Genomic DNA, 20,757 nt, shown 5'->3' with positions numbered 1-20,757 from the left:
TGTTTCAGGCAATGATAACAATTTTTAATCGGGAAATAATATCAAGAGTGAATGACACATTATAGTAAATATAATTGTATTTATATATGTAAATATAATTATAATTATGTAATTATAAATATAGTAAAAGTCTAAATAAAAGTAAATAAATGAACCTCACTGGTGTCATTAGCAGATCGTATAAGTGTGGCTTTGCTTTCTCTTGTCATTAATTAAAATAATACTCGGTATAATTTATATATTTAAAATAGGAATCAATAGATCCTAAGGCACTGACGTGTGTGACAGAGAGCACAGAACACATTTGTCGTAAAGTATTTCACTGCTGCAGTAAAGATGCCACACAAAGCACTGCTGTCAAACAGGAGGAAGCCTTAAAAAGTGTATAAATAGATGAAGACACTGGCAATGCAACATTTTTTAACTTTGTCTAAATATTGTTCTGGTGATCGGTTACTGAAGTTCAGACATTGTGTTGGTCTTTACAATAATCTCTTTAATGCACCTTGGCACTGCAGAGGATCTCAGTTTAGCCGTGGAGAAGCTCTCATATGTCCCTGGGATTCTGTTGCAGAAGCCTTGCAAGTCTTTCCTGTGACAAAGGAGCACAATTGGGCCTAACAGCTGCTAATCTAAGAACTTGTGAAAATGATGATACCTGATGATAGCAGAAACATGCACTGGGGTCTGGGGTTTTATGAAATCCCACACTTAATTAGATTTGCTCAGTAGCGAGAATGGACAATAGAAAGCAGAACAATATTCATATTTATAGCACTTTAATTTCTGTCCCAGAAATGCTGAATGTATCCAGTAAACACATGTCGAACAAATGTTGCTTTGAAGTTGTTGCTTTGAAGTTTGATCAATACAAATGCCAATCACGGAATATGTCATGCGCTATAATCAGAACTCACCCTCAAAACAAGCCTCTGCGAGCAGTTTTATGCCTCGAAAAGTTCACTAATACTCTCTGCATGATAATGCTGCTGGCCAGAGTATCTCATTATCCCATTATAACAAGCTAAGGGTGAATATCTTGGCGAAGGAACTCAGTTAATGTGATGAAATTACACTTTAACGCCCCACATATAATGTTCATAAGCAGTATTTAATATTGAACAAATGGGTTATGACAGATATTGTGTACTTAGACATATATATATGATTTTAATTAAGTATATATACATTTACTAAAAAATTCAGCCACTGTGGGCACATGCTAGTGGACGGATAATAAATGAGAAAAGAACATTTAGATATGCTGACAAATAAAAAGGTAATTATATCTGCTCACAACTTTATTATTGTGTGCTATGAAAGCTTTATCACGTATCATGTTTTTCGTTATATTCTCTTATTTTAAAGAGCGGAGGACAATTTCATTCATTTGGGAAAAGATTATAAATTTTACTTTATCAACTGTTGATCATTTCAATGAAGACAAAGACATGACAGCTGTATTTTTAGACTAATGAGATTAATGAGACTAATAGCACATGATCCCAAAGAATTTCAGCAATGTCTTTGGACTGAAATTTATTTTAGGCGCTCCAAATTTGCTGGGTTGGCAATACTGCAGCAAGGCACAGGTCACAGGTGATTGGGGGTGTGTGTCCCACTATTTCTGTACAAATAGCTCACTTCACTTCACTTTGATTTATTTTCCCTGCTTTCTATTTCAAGGCTTTTTTACATTTCTATGAGTGTTTTTTTGTGTGAGTGTATTAAACTGTTCTTTGGAAATAAATGTGACTAAACCACTAAAATGACAGCAGCCTGTGTCATTTGTTGTAAATAGTAAGTGAGTAAAGTTTGATTTTCTAACACTTTTCAAGACTTAGAACAGCCACAAAGTGCTTTAAAAAAAACCCCATCACATGTTAAAGACATAGTGGTCACACATGAATTGAGTAAAACAACACAAAAACACAAACAGGTTTCAAGCCACAGTTACAAGGATGCCACAGAGTGTATGAAGAGAGATCGCTAAGCTGTTCTATAATTGTACAGCTAAGGTTTGAAAGTGCAATCACCCTTAGCTTTCAGCATACAGAATCACAAGAGGGCCTGGAGAATAGGGGCGGAGCGGTTCAATAATGTAGCTGGGGGTGCCTTACCCTGTAAGGCCATAAAAGGAACCAAGGAAGCCAATGGAAAAGCTTTAAAAACGGGGTGATATGTGAAGACTTACGTATAAGTGTGAGTTAGAAGCCTTACAGCAGCCTTTTGGTTTGATTGGAGGCGGTTAATAAACGCTTTAGTTGGACAAGAAAACAGCGCTTTACAATAATGTAAGCAGGAGGAAATGAAAGCATAGACAGGTATCACATAGTGATGGATTAATGTCATCTGTGGGTCAAATTTAAATGCCTGAAAGTCTCAACACATTCACATAAAAAACAATAATAACAGTGCAATTCAAAATTAACACTACTTTCAGCTGCTCCCTTGTCACCACAGCAGGTAACGTGTTTGATTGTTATACCAAATGTCCTTTGTAGACTCAATCCCAGAGGACGTGTGTCACCAGCTGGAATTAAACCAGTAACCTTTTGCTTGCTAAGCAAATGGGTAAATGTGTGGCACCACACTTAAGAGTAAGATTCAGTAATTAATAATTAGAACAGCAAGCATTTATTTGATCATATTTAATTAAAGGTCAAAACCAGTTGCTGTGACATTTATACTCTCTGGACATCAGACCAGAAAGCTGTGTGTCACTTAATGGGACTTTTAAGGAGGGGAAACAGTGTCAGGTTTCTACTAATTCCCTACTGATAGACCTTTAACGCACTCTGAGGCTTAGCTTCAACATTTCTAACCAATACTTAAGGGTCACAGCACACTCATGAAGCTACCCAGTGCCCAATATTTTGTTTTGTAGAGGCTCAGATGTAATATTTTGTGTAGTTATGATTACTCTAGGTATGATAATCTGATGAGAGATGTGTCAGTGGGCTTGAGCTTTCTAGAGACTGACATGAAATCTCATGTCATGAGTGGAGCAGCATCAAAAAGAAAGAAGATATGTCTGCTGCTCGCTTTTCAACATGTTGTCAGCAGTTGCATCAAGGAACTATTTTCCTTCTACCAAACTACACCGACGAATTATATCACTGTGCAACAGGTATGTGATTCATAATCTGTTGGGGTGCTTGTTAACTCACAGGCCATGAGGCTAATGCAGTGGCCTGGTACTGAATCTGCGCTGAGGTTTTCCTCATCAATAAATGCTAAAAAGCCCCACACTCTGTTTCTCTGCCCTGACTGCTTCTTTCTAATGGTTTCATTTTAAAAACAGGGAAAAACACACTAGAACCAGACATGAATGGAAGTTACCAAGGGGACGAACTGGTATATATGTACAGGTTTACAGGGGATTGCTTGCAGTGTGTTTGAGGACACTGCACACACACACACCATTTTGTGTCACATCTTCACTTTCACTGATTGTGTTTTTCTCCATATCAGATTGCATTGCTAGACTTTTGGCACCTTAATGAGTCAACAGGGCGTTCAGATGCAACCGTCTCATCTCGCTTTATCCTGCAGCTCAAAGTCAAACTTCTAAAGGCAGACAGCTTTGTCTTAAGACTGAGCCTCTGCTGTTGACAAGTTAACTGTCTGTGTCTGAGCGAAGGAACGTCTTTGACAGCAGTACATCACCTATTCTAGTTCCTCTCGTGCCACGGCTACGAGCCTTTGAAGACCTTGACATTGTACTACCTAATGTGTCGCGGTGCATTTGTTTTCAGGACAATAAACTTTCCATCGTCTGATCCCCGGCTAACAGGTGATTAGATTTGTGTCTCTTGGTTTCTCAGGGCAAACACTTGCGTTGTCTCGAGGGCGAGGATTTATTTTTAAACCCTTTCTTAAAATGGTCTTGTTGTGCTGCGTGCCCTGACAGATGAACTGAAGACAAGGAGCGGCTTGTAGCTTGACCTTCTCTTAAGTCCAGTATTTGTTCCCCATATGCGACAAGGAGAGGATCGTGTTATACGACGTGTAGTAGTTTGCATTCTTTCCTTGTTGAAAGATGACACTGAAGAAGCAAAGAAGGGAAGAGGGCATTAGGAGCCAAATATTGAGGACTTGACACTCGACAAAATAGGCCTATATATTCAATAGAAATGTGATACTCGATCTCTTGTGCTCCTGGGTGTGCTTATTTGGAAGAAACACAAATATAGCTGTCTCCTCAGCAATGCTCTCAGAGCTCAGCCATTTGTTACAGCCTCAAGTCTTATTGTGGAACGACCTTTGCTATGAAACAACCGCCTCCTTGGTGGTCTGAGCCTCCCGAAGGATGCAAGAGCGCTCACTGAAATGGTATTAAAATGTGAGTCCAGATTTAAATGGAAAACGCAAAGAAAAGTAATTTTTTTATTGTTGCTTTTAAAAGTTTTCAGCATCTATGGGTTCATGTTTTATTTATATGAAATGAAAATCTATTAGCTGCTAGCAGAAGAGGCTAAGAGACATGAGGTGATATCAGATAAATAAATACATTTAAAGAAAGACTAATTGGACTATTAATTAAAAAAAGACAATACAATCAATTAGTTTTGCTCAACTTATCATTTCTAGTTTCTCAACTACTTTTAGTCTGATTATCTTATTTAGTTTTATTCAGCTTTATGACTCCAGGCTGATTTCAGTTCTGTCTAAGCCTATCTAGAAGCTTTTGCAGCCATAATATTAATCTCAGGTCGTTTCCCATTACCAGTGGGGCCACTATTCACTGTTCATAAAACCACTTCCCAAAAGGCTCCTTTCCCAAAGGATGTCTGAGATTCACGTCAAAACAAGGATATTTAAAATCAGACACCTGCAGTACGTACCATCCACATTAAATATGTTACTGATCTTGTTTTTCTTCACTGTGCTTTAATAAAATACTACAATATTACTTTAGCTTTCCTGTACTTTACTAGCTTTCCAGAATACTTCAGGTTTCTATTAGGTACAGTGCCTTGCAAAAGTATTCGGCCCCCTTGAACTTTTCCACATTTTGTCACATTACAGCCACAAACATGAATCAATTTTATTGGAATTCCACGTGAAAGACCAATACAAAGTGGTGTACACGTGAGAAGTGGAACGGAAATCATACATGATTCCAAACATTTTTTACAAATAAATAACTGCAAAGTGGGGTGTGCGTAATTATTCAGCCCCCTGAGTCAATACTTTGTAGAACCACCTTTTGCTGCAATTACAGCTGCCAGTCTTTTAGGGTATGTCTCTACCAGCTTTGCAGATCTAGAGACTGAAATCCTTGCCCATTCTTCTTTGCAAAACAGCTCCAGCTCAGTCAGATTAGATGGACAGCGTTTGTGAACAGCAGTTTTCAGATCTTGCCACAGATTCTCGATTGGATTTAGATCTGGACTTTGACTGGGCCATTCTAACACATGGATATGTTTTGTTTTAAACCGTTCCATTGTTGCCCTGGCTTTATGTTTAGGGTCGTTGTCCTGCTGGAAGGTGAACCTCCGCCCCAGTCTCAAGTCTTTTGCAGACTCCAAGAGGTTTTCTTCCAAGATTGCCCTGTATTTGGCTCCATCCATCTTCCCATCAACTCTGACCAGCTTCCCTGTCCCTGCTGAAGAGAAGCACCCCCAGAGCATGATGCTGCCACCACCATATTTGACAGTGGGGATGGTGTGTTCAGAGTGATGTGCAGTGTTAGTTTTCCGCCACACATAGCGTTTTGCATTTTGGCCACAAAGTTCCATTTTGGTCTCATCTGACCAGAGCACCTTCTTCCACATGTTTGCTGTGTCCCCCACATGGCTTGTGGCAAACTGCAAACGGGACTTCTTATGGTTTTCTGTTAACAATGGCTTTCTTCTTGCCACTCTTCCATAAAGGCCAACTTTGTGCAGTGCACGACTAATAGTTGTCCTATGGACAGATTCCCCCACCTGAGCTGTAGATCTCTGCAGCTCGTCCAGAGTCACCATGGGCCTCTTGGCTGCATTTCTGATCAGCGCTCTCCTTGTTCGGCCTGTGAGTTTAGGTGGACGGCCTTGTCTTGGTAGGTTTACAGTTGTGCCATACTCCTTCCATTTCTGAATGATGGCTTGAACAGTGCTCCGTGGGATGTTCAAGGCTTGGGAAATCTTTTTGTAGCCTAAGCCTGCTTTAAATTTCTCAATAACTTTATCCCTGACCTGTCTGGTGTCTAAATCCAATCCAGAATCTGTGGCAAGATCTGAAAACTGCTGTTCACAAATGCTGTCCATCTAATCTGACTGAGCTGGAGCTGTTTTGCAAAGAAGAATGGGCAAGGATTTCAGTCTCTAGATCTGCAAAGCTGGTAGAGACATACCCTAAAAGACTGGCAGCTGTAATTGCAGCAAAAGGTGGTTCTACAAAGTATTGACTCAGGGGGCTGAATAATTACGCACACCCCACTTTGCAGTTATTTATTTGTAAAAAATGTTTGGAATCATGTATGATTTCCGTTCCACTTCTCACGTGTACACCACTTTGTATTGGTCTTTCACGTGGAATTCCAATAAAATTGATTCATGTTTGTGGCTGTAATGTGACAAAATGTGGAAAAGTTCAAGGGGGCCAAATACTTTTGCAAGCCACTGTATTCCACGATTTTCTTGCTATTAAAATAAAAGGCAATCATTTGAGATGCATTGATAATAAATGCCAAGACACTGCTTGGGTGTGTATGAGGAGGAGTGTTGCTGTGGGTTGTGGGTCACTAATGGGTCTATTTTCATCACAAGACGCCGTGACATGGTGCAACATATGTGCTGGAGCACATAGAAAAACTGTAAGGTCACTACACTGTCAGTAACATTATCACCACAGGGAACAGATTTGCAGTTATCATAACCTAAAGAACTTCTATGTGATAACAGGTGACAGTTGACAACCAGGTTATTGTGAGTGATGAAGCTGTACAGCCCACATTTAGACCACCACACACATAAAAGAGCACTTGAGTTCACTGTTATTAGGTTCTATATGTATTGTTTAACTTGTGCAGAGTAAGTGTAAGCACACCTTTAAATCCTGACACATTTTCAGAAATGCGTCCGGAGCTCTCGAGCACTCCTACAAATATTAAAAAAAAAATATCTGTTTAACTTTGATGACTGTAATGTCTCTGAATAACTAGCTTGATGTCTACTTCTTTGAGTTAAAGCACACTACATAAAAGACATTCAACTGCTTGTGTGTTTATTTCTTGTCACGCAGTTGGTACATCAGACAAAAAAGCTCATATTGTGTGATTTCTTTGTACCGTGTCCCATCCAGACTGCGGTTCATTCATGAGTCTCCTTGACCTTCAACACAAAAGAGAGAGCAACAAATTAATGTCAAGTGGTTCTGTTAAGAGATGCGCCGCTTTTGCACAGTACCTTCATCATGACGATAAAACAGAATTAACAAAATTATTTTACCCTGACAATTTCACGGCTCTTTGCTCTCAGCTTGTTGACCTGCGACTCTGCAATGTCAGCACGCTCCTGAGCTTCCTCAAGCTCATGCTGAACCTTCCTGTACCTGGCCAGGTGAGTGCTCCTCCTGAAAAGTAGAAGTTAAGGCAATGATGTCACTCACCAATTAAAAATAACTTTCATTAAATCTTTTGATGCACGCTCAGTAATCCAGGTAAGGAAGTTAAATCTGTTTATCTGGAGGCTTCTGGAGTTTTTAGTGGGAGAAAAGTTCCAGATCAACAGAATCAACTTTCTGTGAACCATCGTAAAATAATTCTTCTTCCTGCTGTAAGTCCACTGCTGTCAACAAGGTCAAAAGTAAAGGTGTTACTTTGTCATGAGTATCTGCTTTGCATGTGTTGAATATTTCACACTCACAGCTTCCTCAGACGGCCTCTTGTAGGATTTCACTTTCAGTTGCAGCTTGTCCACAAGATCTTGAAGTCGGGTAATAGTCTTCTTGTCCTCCTCAGCCTAGAGACAGCAGAATCTGTCTGAAACTACCACTACAGAGACCTACTTCCTCTCTATCTGATTCATGAACGTCTTCAAAACAACTTCAGAGCACACAACACGCTCATCTTCCACAGTGAAGCCACTTCAGACACACACGAGGGACAACAACAAAAAAATATGCCACAAACACTCACTTACAACCCACTGCAGACTATGTGAAGGGGATGATTCAGTGCAGCGCAAACACCGACGTCTCTATCAACCCAACTGCATATGCAAGTGCACATGCAGGAGTTCCTGATCTCTTCAGTTTTTCAAAGTGAAAATCTGTTAAACAGCTCTAGCAATTCCACACAATTAGCATAGATATAAACACATAACTGTGTGTATTTATAGTTGCAACCAGAGAGTTTAGTTTCAGCAGTGGTGTACTCTTTATCACATCAGTTCGTCAACTACTGTTGGAGCCACAGACTCTTCATATAATGGAGATTATTGCCCTCTAGGGGTGTAACGCATATTCTACACCCAGCTTGTCCTTGGCAGCACAAATTATAAAATTATACATGATGATCACTCATCCCCTCCTTATTTAATTAAAATTTTGGAATTTTGGAAATTTATGCCAGAAAAAGCATTTCTGTTTTGTTGCATCCTACCTGATAAGTCAGCTCCTTCACTTTATGTTCATGCTTGCGGACACCGTTCACAGCCAAAGATCCACGTTTCTGCTCCGCCTAAACCTCCGCCTCCAGCTCCCGAAACTTTCCAGCCACAAGCCCAGATGTTTTTTAATGTAAAAAAAGTGATATTTTATCAAATTTTATATTTAACTTTTTTCCTACACAAAACAGTTCAGTGAAATAAACACAGCCAACCTTTAGTTTCTCCTTTTCCACTTTGGTCAGGGTCAGCTCCAAGTCATCAATGTCTTTCTTGAGCTCAGAGCACTCGTCCTCCAGCTTCCTCTTCTTTGCAGTCAGCGTTCATTTCCTCCTCATCCTCCAGTCTCTCGGCTGTCTCTTTAAGTTTGGCCTCGAGCTGGATTTTTGCTTTAATGAGCCCCTCACACCTTTCCTCTGCATCAGCGAGGGTTTCACTCTTCTGTACATGCAAAAAGGAAATGATACAGTCAACTGTAAAAAATCAAGTTACAGAAAAATGGAGGCTCCAGTTCTCTTTAACATACACTCTGAATTTGGAACCGCAAGTCATTCTTCTCCTGTAGGAGAGTAACCATCTTTTCCTTCAGTTCTTTCTTCTTAGCCAGAGCCTTTGCCGGGTCCTCCTTGGTCTTTTCAAAGTCCTCTTTTATTTGTGCCATCTCTTTCTCTGCCTCTGCACTCCTGAGAAATGGCTTTATTCTAAAGTACATCTTCATCCACGGCTTTGACATTCATGAATGCACGGATGTTGTACTGGATGGTGTAAATGGATTCTCTGTGGAGACAGAGTACAGCACATTTTTCTTTCATTGCTCAAACTGAATAGGAAAGAGTTACTGCTGTCTCCCAGATTTAAAAAAAGAAAACCGCCCTGCAATAGTTTCTTAACTCAAAACATACATTTTGCGATAATTTAAGTTCAGTATCTACCTGTTCAATAACATGTCCCTAGAGGCCTCCTGCACTCTGACACACAGCTTTGTTGTCTATTAAAGACCTTAAACTACGTGACTAAGAGTAAGAATGATTCCGAATAATGCAGAAGCTCTGACAGAGGCTGCATTTATCATGTGGTAGCCTAACAAGATGCTTTTATCTACCATAAAACTGGAGGAGTTACAGTCAAATGTACATTACCCATGACATCATCAATATTTTTCATTCGATTTTTTTTAGGTTCAATCAAGGTTAAGCAAAAACTTACTTTAAATTTTGCCATTATTATATTAATTTAGATACTTTGAAAAGCAAAAAGTTGAGCAGCCCATAATTTCTTGGATCTCTTCTTGGATTCTGTCAGACGTGATTGTTCCAGCATTCAGAGTCTGCTGGACTAAACTATGTAACTAGGTAATAGCGACTTCATTGCAATCACACCAAAGTACTTAGCATTCACAGACTAATCAAAGATTAAATTATCCCTGAGTTATTCAGAGCAGAAGTACTTTCTGAACATTAATCAAAATCTCCACCTGCAGTGATATTAAACCAGGGACCTACCTGGTGTTTTAGTTTCATTGGGAATTAAGCAGCACACAAAATGTGGGTGCGTGCTCCTTAAATTAGTCATCAGTTTGCTCAGGTTTTCCTATTGAGGGACAAAACATTGATTATTTTTTATTTCCCTCCAAAGTGAAACACCTACATGACCCTTCACTTTACAGCACATATAGACATAAACCCAAACTAAAGCACCGGGGGGGCTTATACTGCAAAAGCATAAGCAGTCTCTTTGTTCATACGTTTTACAGATAATCTGCAAAAATGTGCACATCTCAGTTTGATGTCTCAGTAGATGGACACTATGTGTTACATCTCCCAATGTGCTGTGTACATAAAGTTCGTCATTTAAGTTTATGTACTTTATGTATGTATTCACCTTAAATTTTGTAGATACAGGAGTTTATATAAAAAAGCGCTACCTTCTGCAGACACATGAGGTGCAAACAGCAAGGCCAGCAGCTTTGTGGAAGACTTCTGCTGTACCACAGAGTCGTTCAGAGGGTCTTTGTTCTTCTCCAGCCAGCCAATGACATTGTAGTCAACAGTACCAGCATAGTGCACCAGGGAGAAGTGGGCCTCAGCTTTGCCTTTGGCAGGCTTTGGTTTCTGGAAGGGGGCACTTTTGCCAACATGCTGGTCATAGAGTTTGTTCTTGAAGGTCATGTCTGTCACCTTGGGGAACATGCAAGGATGGAGAAGATGCCCATTGGCTGCATCTTCTCCATCCAGTTTTCTACTGTTTTCTATGCAAACAGACAGCACACGGCTCACCTTCTCAATAAGCTCAATGCAGGCAGCCAAGTCCATGACAAAGTCAATGAACTCCCATTCAGTGCCCTCTTTCTTGTACTCTTCTTGCTCCAGGACAAACATGTGATGGTTGAAACACTGTTGCAGTTTTTCATTGGTGAAGCTGATGCACAGCTGTTCCAGGCTGTTGAACTTAAAAGAAATGACGTTTGTACTTTACATACATCAAGGATGTCCAGGACATCTATGAAAAAAATTCTCAGCTGCTTTGCATCCAGGATGTCATTGAGTCTGACAACCATTCACAAGAACATTTTTTCATATACAGCCTTGGACAGAGCCAATACTCCATTATTAAACTGAGAAAAAGAGTTTGGATTCTGATTATACCACAGAAGAGGATTTTTTTTACTGTTTGCTCTTAGACTACTTTTTAATTACCTGAGGCACAGTTTGACCTTTGACCACCATTTCATTGCCAACCTTTACTCCTGGGTAACAGAAAGCCTTCAGCTATTGGCAGAGTTAAGGCCCATGAGGTAGGTAGGTATCAGCCTCTGATGAAAACAAAAAAACAAAAACAAAAAAAAGAGATGAGGAAAGATGTTTAAAAATTACTAAGTTTAAAATGAATGAGATAAAATGACAAGAAAAGGTCCTGCATGTTCTGGCTCTGCCACTGGTTGTCTTGTATTTGCGTATTCCCAAAATACAATACAGTTCACAGGAAATTGTCTTTCACTACTCTGAGCTCCTTATAGTTTTCTGAACCCTTTAACTAGTGTTACATGTCAGCCAAGACAGCTGAAAACAATCCAGACACCCCAAACATTACAATGCAATAATTCTCCACTATGGAAACAGGATCAAAGGTGTACACAACACAAGATATATAAGAAGAGTCATGTTGGTAAGTATAAAACTCGATAAAAACTCTCTAACTGTGCACACAATGCATCAATAAGAATTGGGCATGCATCACAAATTTCCTAATCAGACAACTTTTGGTCAAACCTACAACACCTGGAACTTTGCTCTGACCCAGCTGTACAACCAAAACATTTAGCCCGTCGTCAAAATCACTCAAATTACAACAAAACTTTAGAATTGGCCGTTAAATTGCTGCCTTCACTTGACAGATGCCTCTAAGATGAGAGATTCAGTGTTATTCACTTCATCGGCCAGAGGTTTGAATGTTCATCGCTGATCAGTGCGTAGTCTGCAGCTACACAACTCACCGATCAGATTTATTGACCCGTTGTGAGCTGGTAAAAGATATGGTAGCTCCTCTCAGCAGAGAGCTGGAATGTCACTCGAGATTTTTCCAGGAGCTCTATAACACAAAGCAAAAAACTTGTTTTACAGTTTGCTTCAAGCTATTCAGCAGTAAGAAATGAGAATCTTACATGTTTCAGTATCAGCAGAAGCCAGCTTTCCTGTTGATCCAAAGTGGATTCTGATGAATTTACCCTGCAGAAGTACACAAGTAATTACAGTAAGTAGGTACATACTGCACCTCATACATCCTGAGTTTACAGCCAGAAACATACAAAGACAACAGGTTTCACTCTCAGTTTAGCTATTAACCTTTTAACACGTTTGTGTTTTTCATTTTAAATTGGCAAGTGCATCACACATTTGTACAGTGCATCACTCAACCTGCATTTTTCCAGGAACTGGCTCGGCCTGCTTAGCTCCAGACACTGCGACTGTCGCAGTATTGGCTGACACGCTGAGTGTTGACAGTCTTTCCTGCACCAGATTCTATGCTGGAAAATGAAACACACATGCAGTGGTGTAAATCTGACATGATACAGTTAGATTACGCAGAGTTGTTTCAGTCCAAAACAGATGTATTTCATTAAAACTTACATAATCAGGATTGACTGATTCTCACGATCTGTGGAAAAATGTAATTTAATACAAATTGTGTTATTGAATCCATTAATTCTAAGCTGTCACATTGCATTATAAATTCATATGTATTTATACGGCACCATCACCATAAAGGGGAAGTACACAAGACATTATGTAGAATGTAAAGTTTAGAATTTTTATGGGTCATTACTTTAATGGAGTAGCTGATCAAAGGGTTTATTACCTTGAGCATGAACTGATAGGCACTAACAGAGATGGAGAAGATGTGGGGTGGAGCCTCAATCCTCTTCTTGCCCCTGTATCCTGAAACAACCATTGCATCACACACCAGGAGGCACTGGCAGGGGTTCACAGTGATGCAGAACAGCCCAGAGTCTGTTTGAGAAGCACAAGATCATATAAATGCCAAGAAATAAAAGAAGCCCGAACATTATGATGACCTACAAGTCAAATACATAAAACAGATTTCATAACAATGGTACACATCAAAGTGGAATATACTGGACGGTTCTCATTGTCACTTGTAAGTGGTGGGAGAAATGAGCAGGTATAAAGACTTTGAAGGGACAAATGGGTCTGGCCATAACGATTTGCATTTCTGGCATCTCTGAAGCAACCAACATGTTAGCAGGTGTGAGTGAGGTGTGCTACAAGTCTGATTTGTGGTGTATCCACATCCAGACCTTTAAATCCAGGTGGCTGCTGATATATCACTGATGAAAATCTCTGGGCACCTTCAGAAATCTTGTCAGCATGTAAGGCAGGGGTGGTCGTAATTACTCAGCGTTCAGTAAACATACATGTCTCTCCACAAACTACAGTTTGTACTCCACAGCGCTCTTTAAAGTTATATAGCACAGCAGGCTCACTGAGGTGGGTCATAATGGCCATGTCCTACATCTTATTGAACTTTGGAGGGTTCATTGGGAAGATTTCATCTTCTTTCTCACTGAGAGTCTGCACACAACAAAACAGTGAAGAATTTGAGCAAAACGTATTCAGATGTTTCACATGTCTATTTTACTCCATGCTAAATGTGTACAGTACATACGATTCCCATGGAGTTAAGAATCAATGTTCTGGGATTTCTGTACCTGGATGATTGAATATGCATCAAAACATGTACATACCTTCCAACCCTGAATTTCAGCTGTGTCTTTGCCACCCTCCTTCTTCACAATTTTCCCCTTTAAATACATGTCAGTGGGCTCCGACACAAAATAAGCCCTTTTGGCATCAAAGGGAGTGTTTTGAGCCTCTATTCTCTCCTTTACAGGTTTCCAGAGGAATATGGCTGCTGGGCCAAAACGCTCCATTTGTGGGTCGACTTTTTGACCACTCATGGCACCTCTGTCAAGATAAAAAAGTAACATTCAATTAATATTTAAGGGCACTTAATTGACTCAATAATAAAAAAAAATGCATGTGTATTTAAAAGATTCCTAATTTGTTGGTAGCTGCATGGATACCCTTTACCTTTGCTGTCAGGTGCAGTTGGTGTGTGGGTACCTCAAAGGGCAAATCTAAATTAAAAAAAGAACAATATCAAAAAATTCTATTTTTTTTTCATCTGAGAAAAGCCAGCAGAAGAAATAAAACCCACATCTAATTAACTGAAACCACAGTTCACTCCACTGTGTGAGCAAGGACTCACCTCTGTTGGTAGCCTATCAGTCCAAAGCTTTCATGGAGGTTGGGGTTGCTTCTTTTACCCTGAAATCTCTGGCCACCATGTATCACCGGCCCTCCTTCTTAGGACACTGAGCTTCTCTTAGAAGAATGATAGCAGATTGTTTCCCAATCTTATCTTGTCAGTCTTTCCTCTAACAGAGAAAAACAGACAACTCAACATTTCGTCATGAAAAAGCAGCCAGTAAATAACTGAAGGGGTTGTTTATGGATTATCATACCCAATGTTCCCTCTAATATTTCATGTGTCTGAGCGAACACACAAACTCCCTGAGCGTCCCTTGGACCACTGTGAGCGACATCAGACGTGTGCACTGTGGTCACGCCAGCATCTAATCCATCCAAGTTACATGGTTTATTAAAATAATCAAATTACAGCATTTACATTTATGTTAGACTACTTTTAATTAACTGCTTTAGCCCACTTACAATGAAAATGTAAAAAATCCTGTTCATGACCTGTGTAGTATGTTAACACTATTGGAAGTAAAAATAACTTGAACTCCAATTTTGAAAACACAACTTTCTTTCTTTCTTTCTTTCTCTTTTTTTTTTTTATAAAGCTCTGACTTGTATTATGAGTCTGTGGTCTGGGAGAGAGTCTGTAACTCTCTGTCTGCAAAATACAGTATATAATGACCAATGTTGGGCAATTAATTATATAGTTACTTCTTCAAAAAAGTAACTGAGTTATGCAAACAACAAAGTTTTTTGCAGCTATTTATTTTTTTTAATGCAGCCAAGGCATTTTTTAAATAAACATTTCAAACTATTTACAGAACAATCAGCTGTTCTGCATGACATCTGATGCCACACAAATTATTTGTGCCACTCCAAAAAATAATTTCTGTCCACTATGAGATAAAGGAGAACAACAGCCTGATACCTGCAGGCCTGACAACAGCAGATGTATCACTGCTGTAACACCTGTAACATTCAGCAGCCGCCTCATTGTTCTGACACACACAACAAAACTATTGACTACACCACACACTAACTACACACTAACTACACACTAACTACACAAGATTCGCGCTAAACGTCTCAAATATCTCACATCTCAGAACACCGCCGTCACTCCTAAAACTTCCCCCCGTTTCTTAACAACTAGATGCCACGTTGCCATATCATTTTTTGATTGGTCGACATGGTACTTTTTTCGACCAATAGGAAAGGTTGGGGGAGTTTTTGGTTTTGCTCACAGGCTTTCGAGCGTTTTCCTTATAAAACGCCGTTTTTACTGTTTCTTCCCACAGTAAATATAAACAACGACAGTATTCAAGAAGAAAACCAAACATTGCAGATATTTTTATCATAACTCTGCTTTTACGTGGCTGATCAACACAATTTAAAAACTGGTATAAAGTCCACACTTTTTCCGTCAATTGTTCCGTCTGTCCTGCTCACATCTCCAATGGTTGTACACGTTGTCATTAACGTGGCTTCACTGCACGTCAGCCACGCCGCTTTGCTAGCTAAAACACCGGTGTCGGCACATAAGGACGCTGTCATAGCCTGTCAACCACGTTGATTAGCTGCGTATATACGAATGTGAATCGCATTATTGGCTGGACTATAGGATAAGGTGGCATCGTTCTAATCCCATACGGGAGCAGCCAGTCAGTTACTGACTAACACTGCAAAACAGAATTGTTAAAGTTTTAATTTTAATTTCAGTTCAGGTTAGATTTTTTTTGTGCGCAACGCAGATTTTCTGTGCGCAGAGACCGTGCCAGCAGTGCGCAATTGCGCACGTGCGCAGCTTAGAGGGAACATTGATCATACCTAAACCTGAAAGGAAGGATGAATTCATGTATGCTGCATTTCTACAGGCTTGTATGAATTCATAAAAAATGTAGAAACGATTAATGACAGTCTTTGTATACATATGACAGATTACATTATCAGCACAGGGAACAGCCACGCCATTAAAACACATTTTTGGCAGGGAAATGGTTTCAAACATCTCTTTAGCAGAGGCCCCAGCATTAAGCACAAGCTAAGGCAGCGAGTTTGGGCAGCATTACTTTATAGTAAGAAAAAGCACACAGTAATCAACAGTGAATATTTGTCTTAATGAAAACAAATTAACAACATGGCAGACCACCTGTTCGCCTTTGGTAAACAATCTATCTTGGCTTCAAGGAGGCCAAGTTATTTTTGAACTGCTAAGGAGGAAAATATTCCCCTGTGTGTGATGGATGAGACATCTCTGTGCAGGTTTTTGGCAGCACACTGACAATTTTGCTTGTGTGTGTTCATTTATTCTTAAGTGACAAAAAAATCAAATTAAGTAGAGCAGACAGAGAGTGAGGAAAGGAGAGATTAAGGCTGATTTATAGCTTACTTGGATTGATACTGCCTTTTGTCGCCTTTTGGAAAGTTCAGTCAAGTTAAATACCTAAAAAAAATAGATTCACAGGTTTTGTTAAGTGCACTACCAGCTTCTGCATTTCCTTGTGTACCACATGCCTTTTGTTACTGACATTGCAGATAGATGGATGATGCAAAGATGTTTTGGGTGTGACTGCAGTGTGTATGATTTCCTTTTTAGAATCATGAAATATATACCAGCCTCCTATAAATAATAGATGGGGCACACCTCTTGTGCTCTTGGGATTGTTAGTAAAAGGTTTTGAATATGTAACAATGGTAAAGAGCTATTCAAAACTCAGTGCTTCTACAACAACACCTTACGCAGACACTACAGAATTACTGGACTGGAGTGCTGAAAGGCCAGTATCACACAACAAGCAGGCAAAGGCTGACTTTCTGTCTCTTCTTACATGGGATTCAGTTTTTTATGTGTTTTATGATAATATTTTACTAATTGTACTACTAAATCAAAATAATATATAATCATGTGAAAAAAAAAACTTTTCACAGGACTCTATGCAGACCTCTGAAAAACCATGATTCAGTAACTCGTACAGCCACCTTTGGCAGCGGTAAAGTTTAGTAATCATTTTCTCTCTGACTTCATCCGTCTTTTGCATCACTGTAGGGGACATTTGGTCCAATCTTCAGAACATTGCTTCTGGACTTTGACTGGACCAGTACAACTTCTTTTTCAGTCATTCTGTCACAGGTTTACTTGTATCCTTGGGATTACTGCCCACAATGTTTTTCAAAGGATGCTCTTTAGTATCATTTTGCTTATGACTGAATATTTGTCTCTAGAATACTTTGGTAAACAGTATTCCATGGTCGACTCAAGGATCTCAGGTCCTGCGCTTGTGCAAAACAAGCCCACATCATCACATTTCTACCATATGAGGTGTTGGGCTGGTTTACACCAGGAGTATGGACTCCTCTCTGGAAAAGACATTTTTCCTAAAGTTTTCTGCTTTGTTCAGATACAACATTGCAAACTCTTTTTACAGAGGTGAGGCTTTCTCTTGGCATCCCTTCCAAAAAAGCCAAGCTTGTTCATGTTTGCAGATGACACTGTGATGTGAAGTGAGCAGCGCAAAGAGAGAGAGAGGTGGAGGTAGCACTCAGTCCAGTCTGCTTGATACAAATTCCACTATCTATTTTTGGATAGGATTCATTTACATATTTGTTTTTGATGGGCAAAGTATTTTGTAAGTGGAAGACATGTCACAGTGTGAACTCTCATCAAGCTCTAAGGCCAGCAGATCTGCCTGTTTTCTCTAACTAACTACATTTTATCTAAAAGGACTTTTATCAGACTATTTTCAGTCTGCTCGAAGCTTTGGATGGTTTGAAAGTTTGAAATCATTCTTATTTAGCATATTTAGCTCCCTAGTTCTCCTTAGTTCTTCTGAAACAAACATGTTATCTCCTGTCCCTTTAAGGCTGCCATCCTAGTTTAAAACAACTTTCTTCTGGTTGATGTTCACAATGATAAAGTCCAGGTGACTGTGGCCTCGGTGCTCGTAGGATGAGCTTCCACTCCCTTCACATACATATAGAACCAAGAAACTGAATGTTTTAAGCTATTTGAAGCTCAAGGTTTTGGCTAACAGGAATTTATTGTGCATACACTGACCTCATCATTTGAAAGTGTAGCCATGTTTAATTTGAGGTTCCACCATTGGATATTTGACAGAAAATAAGAAAAAGCATAATTGGTCTGACTTTAGACAAATTAAACAGGGCTTAAAATAGATACTTCAAATGTGAATTATGCTGTGTGTGTTTGACTATACAACAAACACACCAGTAGTTGGCAGTAACGCACAAAACTATAACACAGAGAGCAATGATAGTAAGCATGGAGGGGATTTAAGTCATGTGGCTGTTGATTATGATTTGTTACTTTGTAAATGAACTCGTTTAGTACAGTTGCAAAAGAGATGAGCAGTTCTTGAAATGCAAGACTTAACCCACAATCTGGAGAGCTATATACTGGAAGACAGCTTAGATAAAATTCTGTCTATGTGCAACCAACTAGAAATGTTTAGTGCTGAAAGCAACTTAGGAACTACTTAACCAGTAATACACCAGTGTAGATATATCTTGTATATGTAATACAGGTTTATAAATGTTGTATAAAAGGTAATAAATAAAGATTTTTTTCACTAAACATGTTTAATTCTAATCAGTTCTTTTTTCTACAGGTAGATGGATCTCTGCATACACAAACATTTTCAGTTTTTTGCAACAATTTCATGTTTTCATCATTCCTGTAAGTCTGTTCGACTGTGCCAAGATTTTTTCTAATATGGGAAAATCTGCAAATAAAATTCATGTGGATTGTTTCCCTTTTTGTGTGTATTATTTTTCTTTATTATATCCTTCTAAAAACATGCGAAAAAAGTAGTTTTGCACCTGCGGTCTCTCTTACTCTTCCAGCTTTGTCAGTTAGCACTTCATGAGTCGGCGTTCCAGCTCACTTGTGTCTTCCTTTTTTTCTCTTCTCTTTCTGCCCCATTCCTGTGTCGATAATCTAAACAAAACAACATTAGTTAGTTGCTGAGAATTATGGAAAACAGAGCATCCGTAGGTGTTTTAAGCTTGACAGGAGAGGCAGCTGGTGCTTTTGGGAGACATAATAGAGTTTATACTGGGTGCATTACATCAGTGGCTAAACTGTCAATCACAGTCTCAAAACTCTTAAATTATACTTGTCTGATGGCCATACTGGTTTCATTTCAATCCAAATGTTCCCCAGTATTTATTTAAAGAAACTTAAAGTTCAGTTCAAGGTGATCTAGAGCAATTCCCTACATTCAAAAATCACAGTAAACCAGTGAAATATCTTTACAATCTATTACAATTAGAGTTCACATCAAAAAGCAAGACTGGAAATTCTACTTTCTCAGAACAATGCATGCAATAAATAATCAGCATGAAAGCTGAATAGCATATAGAAAAATCAGAAAACATCTCATACCATATTTTAAGATAGTTCCAAGGGACTGTCCCCGGTTTTCCCCTGTCTTCTGTCCAATGCAAGCTGGTACTGATTTAAGCATCACCCTGTGACCTGAATAAAACATTTTGTATAATAATAATAAAAAAAAGAATAAAATAAAAGAATAAATTATTTTTAGGTAAATGCAGGCTCTCATTGAAAGCTGGTGAAGCAGTGTAATGTTAAGAGACCAGAAGATGATCATGATGGTGATGATGACAGAGAAGCCGGTAACATGACCAACATGTTTGCACCTTTGCAACTCGAGGCTTATAAGATGCCAGTGACTACCACTCATGTGGCAGTCATTAACACTGCCAGGAAATGAGCGCATCCCAAACTACTACTGTTTTAATAACCAGAACTTGCTCTTTAAAAAAAAGGTGCAGCCCAAAGGTTAGCAATACAAATTTGTAATTCAGTTTCTTTTTCAAAAGATCAGGAATAGTTGAATCATTTGCATAACGATTATGGAAAATTTAATCTGCATGAAGCCATTAGCTTCCAAAATATCAAGTGTGAGTAACAAGTGTAACTGTTGGAGACAGCTTAACAGTCACACCCAGGCACTCTCACACTTGTCACCTTCTCACACCCTAATACCAGAGCCCTACTGCAAGACGGGTACTGCCAAGTTAAAATCTCAGACCTAATTTTAACAAAGAAAAACCACGCCAACAACAAAACTCTTTGTCATCAAAAAGGTCACAGTCAGTGCTCCTTGGAGCTATATTTGAGTACCACTAATTGTCAGCATGCGCTGAAAGATTAAAAGACAATGTTAAAAATATACACGCTGCATAACAACACAGCATTATCAAGAGAGTTTAATAAACAAATACTTTTCTTAATGAAATAATAAAACATTCTTTAGTAACTGAGTTCCAGGCTTTGCAATTAATGAGGTAAAAAAAACCCACGTCCTCATTATGCAATCTAAAGCATGAGTCATAGAAAGCTT

At 39.1% G+C, this 20,757-nt stretch overlaps 3 long non-coding RNA genes across 3 annotated transcripts; all 3 read right to left on the bottom strand.

Moving 5' to 3' along the window:
• Positions 1-762: 762 nt before the first annotated feature.
• LOC102082298 (myosin heavy chain, fast skeletal muscle) lies at positions 763-12,612 on the bottom strand. Its single transcript, XR_003220027.1, has 14 exons — positions 12,509-12,612; positions 12,256-12,319; positions 12,088-12,182; positions 11,291-11,406; positions 10,871-11,041; positions 10,476-10,809; positions 9,121-9,371; positions 8,810-9,035; positions 8,591-8,695; positions 7,854-7,949; positions 7,437-7,560; positions 7,277-7,319; positions 7,036-7,086; positions 763-4,048 (listed from the first exon to the last, which is right to left on the bottom strand). It is a non-coding gene; the product is annotated as a myosin heavy chain, fast skeletal muscle (long non-coding RNA).
• A 402-nt stretch (positions 12,613-13,014) lies between these two features.
• LOC112846915 (uncharacterized) lies at positions 13,015-14,548 on the bottom strand. Its single transcript, XR_003220132.1, has 5 exons — positions 14,382-14,548; positions 14,204-14,250; positions 13,858-14,077; positions 13,411-13,684; positions 13,015-13,102 (listed from the first exon to the last, which is right to left on the bottom strand). It is a non-coding gene; the product is annotated as an uncharacterized LOC112846915 (long non-coding RNA).
• Positions 14,549-16,226: 1,678 nt separating this feature from the next.
• On the bottom strand, positions 16,227-20,015 carry LOC112841761 (uncharacterized). Its single transcript, XR_003220133.1, has 3 exons — positions 19,776-20,015; positions 19,211-19,328; positions 16,227-16,817 (listed from the first exon to the last, which is right to left on the bottom strand). It is a non-coding gene; the product is annotated as an uncharacterized LOC112841761 (long non-coding RNA).
• Positions 20,016-20,757: the final 742 nt, after the last annotated feature.

Source organism: Oreochromis niloticus, linkage group LG5 (assembly GCF_001858045.2).
Source record: "Oreochromis niloticus isolate F11D_XX linkage group LG5, O_niloticus_UMD_NMBU, whole genome shotgun sequence".
Lineage (NCBI taxonomy): Eukaryota > Metazoa > Chordata > Actinopteri > Cichliformes > Cichlidae > Oreochromis > Oreochromis niloticus.
This window is presented reverse-complemented; position numbering and strand designations above follow the sequence as displayed.